At 44.6% G+C, this 11,735-nt stretch overlaps 1 long non-coding RNA gene across 1 annotated transcript in view; it reads right to left on the bottom strand.

Moving 5' to 3' along the window:
• Positions 1–1,410: 1,410 nt before the first annotated feature.
• Positions 1,411–11,735, bottom strand: part of LOC122078600 — a 90,814-nt gene continuing 80,489 nt past the window's right edge. The window contains exon 9 of the long non-coding RNA XR_006140126.1: positions 1,411–1,467. This is a non-coding gene — a long non-coding RNA (uncharacterized LOC122078600). The remainder of the gene's footprint in view (positions 1,468–11,735) is intronic.

The following is an 11,735-nucleotide window of genomic DNA, read 5'->3' as shown; positions in this document are numbered from 1 at the left end:
TACGTGACATACTGCTTGTACATTGGGGCACAAACACGTCTGCCTTACCTCCTAATGTGGACCATGGTAACTCGATTTGAAGGGCAGGATCACCGAGTAGGGAACCTATGCTACGGGAGGATATTGACCGACATCGTTCGCCACTTTGGGGTGGACTTGGAGGGCGAGGCACACTTGGATGAAGTGGTCACAAACTTTAACCAAGACTTACTGAGGAAGATGACCATAGATCTGAGGGAGGTGACACCTATCCCAGGAGAGGGTCAGCAGCCTATGGAGGTAGAGGGTGACGGTGTCGGTGATGTTGGTGGTGCGGGAGGAGAAGCTGCTAGGGCTGGTAGGGCTCCACCACATAATCCCTAGGCTATGAGTTTGATGGCAGCTTCTACATCCCAGAGTACTAGGGGTGCGAGGCCTTACGGTCTCAATGATGTTATTGCCCGTCTGGATACCACTATGTCATTGATGAGGAGCATGGACAGGACCTATTGTCTTATGGATAATAGAGTGGCCTCCCTAGAGGCACAGATGCAGGCAATGGTCTTCCACCTCGGCATTTTGGTGCCTCCTCCAAGAATGCATGGTCCAAACCAGGCTCAGGGCCAAGAATAGAACCAACAGCAGCAGTAGCAGTAAGAGTAGTGGCATGCGTGCCACTGTAGCCTTTAGGATTTCCATTTTCATGTTTTTATTTGAGTTTGATGTTTTAGGTTTAGTTGAACTTTTTCATTATATCATATGCTTCAGTTGTTTGATTTCTTAGTCTTAGGCTAGTTAGGATTTCCTGCTTTCCGTACTTTAAATTTTTCATAAAAAGTGTAAGCTATGTATTCAAGTTCTTCATTATAATGAAATGGCTTAACACCTGTACTTGTCTCCTAATTGTCCAAATTCTATTACTGTTGTCTTGAGATTTTTATTAAATCCTAATTTCTCCAAAATCATAGTTTGGTTGAGATTGTGAGTTAAGACAAAGCTTCACGCTCTGATACCATAGCTGTCACACCCCACTCCTGACAAACCCAACTTACCATTAGGAATACCAACGGTGTGCATAAGACACGTACCTGTCTTACAAACCTACCAGGATCTCTAATAGCAGGACCTTAACATTTTCACAATCTCACATTGTAAACCAGTATAAGCAACGGAATCAGAGTATAGTAACGGAACTTATAAATAAAATGGGAAAACATCTAATGGTAATATAATAGCAATAAATGAGTTATTCTGTTGCATTCATCCATGACATATACTATAATCTCAAGAAAATATACAATCCAAAACTATATCCAAAAATATCATAAAATGATGTACAATCTCACGGTGCGACGTAAGCACAGTGGTCGCAAGCACAATCATGATCGTGCTCCTCCGCTTCTGGCATCCACCAGTCACTCACACCGTACTCCGACCTAGAAGATACTGGATCACCTGCCCTTGGCACCATAATACCTGCATCATCATCTAAAAAGAGGTGTATATATGGGGTGAACTTTCCAACTCGCTCAGTGAGGGGTGGGGCAAGCACATCAAAGCAAGATAATAGCAGTAATAATTTATGATGCATGATTACGAAAATTAAACACATAGTCCATGATACTTGTGATGCAGTTCATTTATTTATTATCCACCTAACAATACAAACTAAGTTTGGTAAATACTACTACAGCGCATTAGGTTGTATCCCTTGTCTCAGAAACGACATCGACTACACAGTGATACAAACCCTAGCTATGATTGGAAGCCTACCAATCCCCGTATGCATCCATGGGTCACCCACCAAACCCCTGATAATCCCCTCCTAGCAGTCATGGCATCGATAACACATCAGCCATGCCAGATAGGTTCCTGCCTCCAGCAACAGTCATATCATACCATGGGAGTGGCACTTCGAAAAGGCTCATCAAATATACCACAATGGGTTATCCAACACCTCAACCCCTATTGGCAAGGGTGCGTAGCATAGGGAGTGATACCTAACCATATATATACTATATGCCTTCATAATGATACAGTTGGTATGGATTACACGATACCGGAGAGACCTCAGCCACAAAGTGTAATCCATCTCCAAATACAGTCCCAGGCACACGATACCAGAGAGACCTTGGCCACAAAGTATAGCCCGAGACCATTTACCTAATCTAGCATACAAATAGCAGTTGAGTATGGACTACGCAACGCTGACAAGACCTCGGCCACGAAGCATATCCATTTCCAAATGTAGTCCCAGGGTACACGTTACCAGCGAGACCTTAGCCACAAAGTGTAACCTACAACTATAACTAACTCTAATGCACATAATCAATACATGAATGTAGCATACATACGGCAATCATGGCATCGGTACCACCTCGGTTGTGATACCCTACTTTTTAAACCCGGTCTAATTACACGGTTGACCCAATTTAACCATGTAGGACCCGAACCGGAGAGAGTTAAGGTGGGTTCCTTATGGACCATGATGGCAAGGGTAACTTTGAACACCGGTTGGCCGGACAAGTCCAAGTCAGTGCTAGAGGAGATGGGTGTACCCAAGCCGTGTACATGCACATATCATAAGGCCATATACGGATAAAGCAGGTATGTAGCCATATTCTAAAGCGCATACGTACAATAAACCTTATACCGAGAGTGAGATTCATGCCAAGAGTCGAATCCCATTAAAATCCCACTTGTTGGCCAATTTTTGGCCCTCAGGTGGGCGGTCACAGGTGGGCGCATCCGCCCACCTGAGTGACCCACCCATGTGGTTACTTAGTTATTTTAGAAAGTATTAATAGCATTTATGAGTTTTCCATTTTCTCATTTATGACATTCAGGTGGTTGGTGAAAAGAGTAAAGAGGAGAGAGGAAAGGAAGGAGAAAAGAGAACGGAGAAGAAGAAAGGGGAGGAAGAGGAAGAAGGAATGGATTTAAGTGGCACCAAGGCTTGATCTTCCCATTCCAACGCCGGAAGAGTGATCCCCAACACGAGATCTGCGTTTAGAGGTGAGCAAAGGCTATATTCCCTAAACTTTCACCACACCCAAGTAAAACCCTTGATTTGGGTAGTGTTTCTTGAGGTCTTGTAAATCCCCCTTGAGATGATGAATCTAAGGTTTAATAGATGGTTTATGTGTTGATTTTGAAGGATTTGAAGAAGTGTTTCCACGGTTGGAGGAGCATTGGTGATTTGAAGTGATTTTGGGGTTTTTGAAAGAGTTCTTGAGTAAAGAAGGTAAGATGGCTTCCATTCCTTAAATCTAACCTAGATCTAGGTTAGAACCATCTTATGAGACCTTGAAAGTGTGGAGAATGGATTTGGAAAAGCCCCATTTGATTCTCCAAAGGTTGGGGAAGGTTTTGGGAAAAAATGGCATTTTCCCGCCAAGACCGGTGGGCCAAATGGCCTGCCTGAGGGCACCTGCCGGAGGGCACCCACCTGAGAGGGTAGGCCCTATCGGTGGGCCAACTTGCCCACCGATCTTAGTAGGGCCAATCGACGGGCCCTATCGATGGGCCGACCGGCAGGACCTATCTATGGGCCGACCGACAGGCCAACCTGCCCGCCGGTCTTAGCAAGCCCTCGGGCCAACCAGCGGGCCGACCTGGCCTCCGATCATGACTGGTGGGTCATGATAGGTGGGTTGTCCGACCCACCCGAGAGACTCCCAACGTGATTTCTACGTCCGAATGGACCCAAAACGGACGTGCGACCTTCTTTTAGGATTCTAAACCTGATTTTGTCATCAAATCTTGTTAGTTTTAACCCCCAAAGTGGTAAAATACTAACCCCATTTACTTATAATAGGTTCACCAAAACTTACGCTTCTCGCACCGGATCTCACCCGTACCGGGCATGAGTCTTTGTACACTACAGGTAAGTGGGGAGATGACGTTTGGCCTTATTTTAAGGCTTGTTATGCATCATTTAATTGTATCTAGATTAGCCATGTCATCATGAAAACTATGCGTAGCTTAGTCATCCTCATATGATTATGACATGTGTGAGGTGTTTTACTTTTTCAATGCTAAATGATGATGTGATTAAGTGATGAATGATGACATCTTTGTGCATAATGCATTAATAGACTAGTGCCATAGTCGGCTTGGAAACGAGTGCATTGGTGGCCCGTGGAATGGGACGTGGTGGCACTATGCAATCGTACTATGTCATATAGGAGCATGCGGTTTAGGATTATCATCTTCCCGTGCTACGACCCTTCCTAACAGGGGTTGAGGTTTTGGGTTACCATTTGGGGGGAAGCAGTGGTTGCGGTTGTCGGGTCACTGTGGCGGTTAGACATAAGCCTGGTTGGTCATTAGGACAGTCGACAATCCCGATGGTATATTCAAGAGGGCTAGTCGTACTGCTTTTAAATTGCTGGAGTCAGCACCTTTAATTTATGTCATTTACTTTTATGTTGAGAGGCGGTGGTCGGCATGCTTTACTTTTCTGAGTACTCATGGTGTGCCTTCTCCGACAGCCCTATGGGCGTATAACGGGATGGAGTTCACGGTTCGTACCCGAAGTATACGCGCACTGTGGTTGTAGTAGCACTATACCCAAGACTTAGTAATGTTGTTAGGTGGATGTGATAAAAAAATGGATTGCATACCATATAGTGCATATGATTGTGATTGTTGTGTGGACTGTTGTGTGGTCCTCCTTTTCACTTACTGAGCTAGTGAGCTTATCCCACGTGTACACCTCTTTTAGATGATTTTGCAGTTCACCAGCCTGAAGATCAAGGGTCGGGCCCCACAGTGGAATTCCCCGAGGAGGATTGGAGGGTCCCCGAGGACTATAAGCACTACACGGATTGCACGTGCGAGGGTTGTGTTGTGGGACCACAACAGTGACTCCATACAGGGTTACTTTTTTATTCTTTTGATGATCCCTTTTGTGTGCTTGATATGTAAATTGTATTCTTTTTGTGTAAATATCATGCCTGCGGGCCCACATGTATTTAACTATGTATTACAATTTGGGTATCAAGTATATTGGGGATATTTACAGGTAAATTAAGTCTTCTGTTGAACTGTTGAACATTTTCTTAGTTGTGTGTATGCTGTGGTTGGATACTGTGTCAGATGATCCTGGCAGGTTTGGGTTAACCGGAGTTAACTAGGACACCGATTCGGTTCTGTGTGAACGGGGTGTGGAAACGGTGGTATCAGAGCGTGATGCTCTATTCACTCCCAGCATACCATATAGACCCCATAGAATTCTATAATAAGAAATGAGATTGGGTAAATGTAAAAACTTTAAAGAGTTAAAATCCAAAGAAAGAAGGTAATAATAATGGTTGTAGTTAGTTATTGCATTCATGGCATGCATGAGAGAAAATGACTTGGAGCCAATAAAAGATTAATTAATTGATGTTATAACCCATTGAGTACGAATTTAACAAAATTTCGCCAGCATAACGGTGCAAAACGAGATTTCCAAAAATTTTCCACACAAACACCTGATAAACAACATATATATAAATATCAATGATCATAATTAACAAATGACACTACAACTAAACTACATAAGTTATCAAACATACAAATTCGCCACAAACCATCAACAAAATATAACACCCCACAAATAAGTCCAATTACAGATAAAGTACAAAGAATGAGAAAAGAAAAGAAATATATAAGGATCAGCATCATGGAAACAGGTGAGAAGCTGAGGTGGACGGATGAGTGAAGTCCTCACAGATCATCGTCATCGTCCAATACTACTACTCCATTCACCTGAGGTCTAGAGTTAACGTTGAGTCGACAGTCATAGTAGTCAAACCTCGAGTTCACTAGCTATACATCCCTCCAAAGTGGGGTAAAATCTGTTGAAATGGCATTGGCCGTTGTATCCAAGTCCTGGTCCAACCTGAGAAAGGAATTCTCTAAAGTAGCCTGCCTCTCCAGGATGTTTTCCTCCCTAGAAGTACTCTCATCCAGTCTCCTTAGTAGCTGATTTTGCCCTTCCTTTAAGGCCCTCATAGTAGTCATCATGCCCTTAAAATCAAAGGTACCACTCTTAGGTGGTGGGGCTCTGTGCTGTGGGCCTGTAGCTCTTATGAAGTCAAGATCAGTACCTCTCGAGTCAAGAGGCTCCTCCTCGCCCTGAGGAACATAGTCCTCGTCCTCCTCACTAGACTCCTCCTCCATGGGAACATCCTCCCTATGGGCATTCCCCCTGTCCCTGCCTCCCTGGGCCCCTGCTCTCTGAGGTACATCCATGAGTGTGTGGAGACCCATCCTCAGTAGGTTTCCTTGGTCGAACTTGTCTGCTGGAGTCTTCCCCTCCTCACCACCCAGGTCCACCCCAAAGAACTCAAAGATCCTAGTGAGGATCCTACCATATGGAAACCCTCCGTCCTCAAGGTGTGAGGTATGGTGCTCCATCATCTTGAGGATGACGTAAGGCAAGCACAAGTGCTCGGCACCTCCCTCTAAGGCCCTATAAATGCAGAAAGCTAAGAAGGCTGCCATGAAGGCCACCTGGTTCCGGTGACCTCCTCTGGGGAGCAAGTTGAATTGGACCAAATTGGCAAACACATGAACCTCTGGGTAAAATGATGTCTCGGAATTTGGACACTCCTTGCTGCCACAGATGGTCTCATAGATAACGTCTGGTGTCTCCAAACCCAAGACTGGACCCATGGGCTTACTCCTGGGAGGACTGTAGAAACGGTGCCCAACTGAAGAAATACCCAAAATGCTAGCCAGGGTATCCACAGTCAACTGAATGTCTACCCCCTTCACCATGCTGGTTATCGCATACTCTCCATATTGGTAAGAGACCTCCAAGTTGCAGTAGAATCTACGAATCAGCTGCTCGTAGCACAGACGGTCTATGTGGAGGATAGACTGCTAACCCAAAGCGGTGAACCTCTCTTGAAGTTGAACCTTGTGGAAGTCGCCAACTACCACAGTCTTCTCCATCATAACAGACCTCTTCAGGAAGGCCTGCTAGTTGGTTGCTGCCTCTGAACAGCGGAAGAGTTCCTCATCGTAGTCGGAAGGATCAATAAAGGCAGGTATGGGTCGCCTTGTATGAGGGACTGGGGAACTAGTCCCCGCACTCTTCCGTTTGGAAGCGATGGTCTTACGTCGAGTGCCAGAGGATGTGGGTTCTTTGCCCTTGCGAGAAGACATCCTGGCAAGAAACGAGGAGAAAGAATGGTGAGTAAGGAAAAGGAATAACAAAGTGAATAAATAGATGGGTGAGCAATAAGAGGAAGCCCCAAAACCCAAGTCGTGCAAATAAAAAATGTGACAAGTGAGGAATGCTAGAAAGTCTATGAATGAAATGCATGGCCAGTGACAAGATAGAAATTATGGCAAAACAGAAAGGCGATAAAAGGCATATAAAGCATGGCAAGTAAGGAATGAGAGAAAAACCCCAATTCCCAATGTGCAATGGTCAAAGAAAAATGAAAAGTCTCACAATTCAGTAAAGCAAGGTCTTACATGTTCAAGGATGAAATGTCATCATTCTACAATCTAGAATATGCAAAAACATCTACTATTATGATATTAAGGTGAAAGGAATCCACAAGTATGAAGGGATGGAAAGGGAGTCAAAGAAACCCAACACAAAGAGAGGGGTTTTCATGGAAAGGGATGGGATTTCAAGTATACCTGGCTTTCCATGATCTCTACAACATGTCAAGTACAAATCAAACATAAGGCATTGCATTTGAGTTGTTAGATGGCAAGAAAAGAGCAGAGATTGAAGAAAGCCCCAAATTTGAGAAAACTTGGGCACGGTTGGGGTTTTCTCTCAAAAAAATTGAGAAGTAAATCCTAAAACTAGAAATAAATCACAAAGAAAACATCACATTCACATGAAATCACTGTTCTATGGAAAGAAACACGAAAAAGAATCGAGATTGAAGACTACACATGAGTTCTACCCCCAAAGTACACATTATGAGAAGAAAATGAGGAAGAGACTTACTTGTAAGTAGAGGAGTTGAATCTTCCCAAAATCCGCCAGATCGCTGAGTGAGATCGCGAGTGGAAGCGTCAAGGAACCCTCAAAAATCGCCTGAGAGAGAGAAAGGGGGAAGGAATAAAAGAATATGAGGAACAGGGGCTTAAAAGCCCTGTTCGTATTTCCACTCGGGTCAGACCGGTGGGCCAACCAGCGGGCCAACCTGCCCGCCGATGGTAACCCGCCGGTTGAAAAAAAAAAAGTTGGGGTATTATTTTTATTATTATTATTAGTATTATTCTTATAATAATATACCTGAAAATAAAAGGGTGTGTGTGGCTAGCACCATATTTTCGGGTGGGACCATCGTACTACTTGTTGAAGCACTAGCATTGTAATTTCGGGATTAAGTTATGGCTAGTTGCAAAACATCATCCACTATAATACCCTGTGTGTTGGCATATGATTATGTGTCAATCTAAATTCTAAGGTGCTTAACCAATGTGGTGTATGGTATGGTCCAAGTGCAAGGATACGATGGTACGTACTAAATCCGGAAGCAATGCACGAGGCACCTTGTGCGGTCCTCGTCCGGTCAGTTGACTACCGAATCCCAGGAGGTCTCGCTCTGTGGGGCAAACCCCACTTTCACAACCCCCAGAACCCTTTGGTCAAGGTGTGGCACAAGGAGACCCACCTGTGACTACACTTCCGGACCCTCCACCGGTCATCACTCCAGGTGATGTTGTTACCATAATTCAGCAGTCACAACAGGCTTTCCAGCAACAAATGCTTCAGCAGCAGCAAGCATTTATGACTGCTATACAGCAATAGTTAGACCTTTCTCAAACAGGTCAACCTCCCTGGATACTTACTCCATAGGACCCGCCTGTAGGGTCTTATACGGGGCCACAAGTGGGAGGTACACCTCCAATTCCGCCTTTCAGCGTTCCTCCATATGTGGTACCCCCTCCATACCCTTACTATCTGGCGTATGCACCCAATTACCCACCGACGAATAATACGTCAAGGGTAGTGGAGTCATTCAAGAGGAACTTGCCACCTGTATTCTCTAAGGTGGGAAGTGATCCTCTGGAGCCGGACCAGTGGATCCAAGAGTTGGAGAAGATATTTGAGGTGATTGAGTGCACTGAAGCACAGAAACTTATTTGTGCGGGGTTGCAACTCAAGAAGGAGGCCAACTCTTGGTGGCAAGCCTCCAAGCCCATATTGTTGGCCGCACATCCGGAACCCACCTGGGAACAGTTCAAAGAGTTGTTCTTGGACAATCATTTCCCACGTAGCTTCAGGGACCATAAGGAGACGGAATTTATGGCCTTAACTCAAGGGAGTAAGACTATCTTTAAGTATCAGCAGCAGTTTGAGAGCTTGTTCCATTTTACCCCTAGGCATATGAGGACAACTGAAGAAAAGGCTGCAAGATTTCTGAAGGGCCTAAAGGCATCCATTGGGTCTATACTTGAGGTCTTAGATTTGACAGACTATGGCCAGATTATGCAGAAGGCCAAGACCATGGAAGATAAGCAGAAGGGAGAACAGTCCCTCACACCAGGGTTGTGGAAGAGGTCAAATCCATTTTCGGACATGGGCAACTCCTCCAAGGCGTACCGTGGGTCTTATAGTTCTGGGCCTACATATAGACAGCCCTATAGGCCATCTGGCTACCCTCCTCGACCAGCTGGTGGTTCGGGCTCTACATCTTTTCGCCCGAACACTAGTACGGTGCCTACAGTCCCAAGGCCGCCCCGACCTCCATCTACAGCGGGACAAGTGTAGAGGGGCCCCACCCCGGTTTTGACATCACAGATCCGTTACTTTAACTGCCATTCCTATGGGCACTATGCTAAAGATTGTCGGGTCAGACCAGCCTTGCCCTTCAGTCAGCCCTCTGCGTACCGACCTCCCTTAACTCGGAGGAACCAACCGCAAGGAAGGATGTATGCCCTATCAGCTAAGGAAGCTGAGGCCAGCACGGAGGTGGTAGCAGGTACATTTTAAATTTAAGAAATTCCTTATGTTATCTATTGATGACCTGCTGTACTTATGTGCATTATTACACTAGGTGTCCTATCTATATCGGGCATACCAGCCTATGTCTTATTCGATTCAGGAGCTACACATTCATTCGTATCTAAGAGATTTGCTGAGAAACTTGATATGTCACCCCGGACCTTAGATCATGGAATGATTGTTAGTATGCCTACCGGTAAATTTACACAGTTGAAAGAGGTGTATGGGTCATGCCCAGTGGAAATCAATGGGAAGAAATTGGATGCACAACTCATTAAGTTCAATATTTAGAATTTTGACGTTATATTGGACATGGATTGGTTATCGGCCCATCAGGCTAATGTGATGTGTGCTGAAAAATTAATCAGGGTGATAGGTGATGAAGGAAAAGAATTGGTTTACCGAGTAGATAAAATGAAACGGGCGAGAAAGGTCCTCGTCTCCACCCTTCAAGCGGTAAAGTTGTTGGAGAGTGGATGTCAGGGTTACTTAGCATCGGTACTTGATGTTGATGCAAGGGTTACACCTCTAGAAGAGGTAAAGGTGGTTAAAGAGTTTTTCGATGTCTTTTTAGATGATCTGATGCATTTACCGCCTGATAGAGAGTTGGAGTTTGCCATAGACTTGGTTCCTGGAGCAGCTCCAATGTCTAAAGCCCCATACCGGGTGGCACCAGTCGAACTAAAGGAGTTGCAGATGCAGTTGCAAGAATTGTTGGAGAAGGGGTTTACTTACCCAAGTGTTTCACCTTGGGGTGCCCCAGTATTGTTTGTCAAGAAGAAGGATGGCAACTTGCGTATGTGCATTGATTACCGGGAATTGAATAAGCTAACCATTAAGAACCGGTACCCATTGCCACGCATTGATGATTTGTTTGACCAACTATAGGGTGCAAGGGTAATTTCAAAGATAGACCTTAGATCAGGCTATTATCAGCTCAAGATAAAGAGTAACGACATACCCAAGACAACATTCAGGACTCGGTATGGTGACTATGAGTTCCTAGTGTTATCTTTTGGATTAACCAATGCACCGGCAGCATTCATGGATTTAATGAATCGAGTGTTTCATGATGTCCTCGATAAATGGGTAATTATTTTTATTGATGACATCTTGATCTACTCTAAGACAGAAGAGGAGCACACTCAACACTTGAGGATGGTATTACAAAGGCTGCGAGAACAACAATTGTTTGCCAAATACAGTAAATGTGAGTTTTGGCTTGAGCAAGTTGGATTCCTGGGACACATAGTGTCTAAGGCCGGAATTGAGGTGGATCCTGACAAGGTGAAAGTGGTAGTAGAATGGGAAAGCCCTAAGAATGTTACTACAATTCGAAGTTTCTTGAGTTTGGTTGGGTACTACTAGCGCTTCATTGAGAATTTTGCTCGAATCTCAGCATCAATAACTAAATTAACTAAAAAGGGTGTGAAATTCGACTGGGTAGAGGAATGTGTGAAGAGTTTCCAGGAATTGAAGAAGAGGTTGGTGTCGGCCCCTGTGTTGACCATTCCTAAAGGCACAGGTGGAATGACAGTCTACACTGACACTTCTAAGGTTGGTTTGGGTTGTGTCCTCATGCAACGCGGCAAGGTAATAGTGTATGCATCCCGACAACTAAAGGAATATGAGAAGAACTACCCCACTCATGACTTGGAATTAGCCGCAGTCATCTTTGTCCTAAAGATTTGGCGACATTATTTGTATGGGAAGAAGTACGAGATATACAGTGATCACAAAAGCCTTAAGTAATTTTTCACCCAAAAAGATTTGAACATGAGGCAAA

This window comes from Macadamia integrifolia, chromosome 5, assembly GCF_013358625.1.
Source record: "Macadamia integrifolia cultivar HAES 741 chromosome 5, SCU_Mint_v3, whole genome shotgun sequence".
NCBI lineage: Eukaryota > Viridiplantae > Streptophyta > Magnoliopsida > Proteales > Proteaceae > Macadamia > Macadamia integrifolia.
This window is presented reverse-complemented; position numbering and strand designations above follow the sequence as displayed.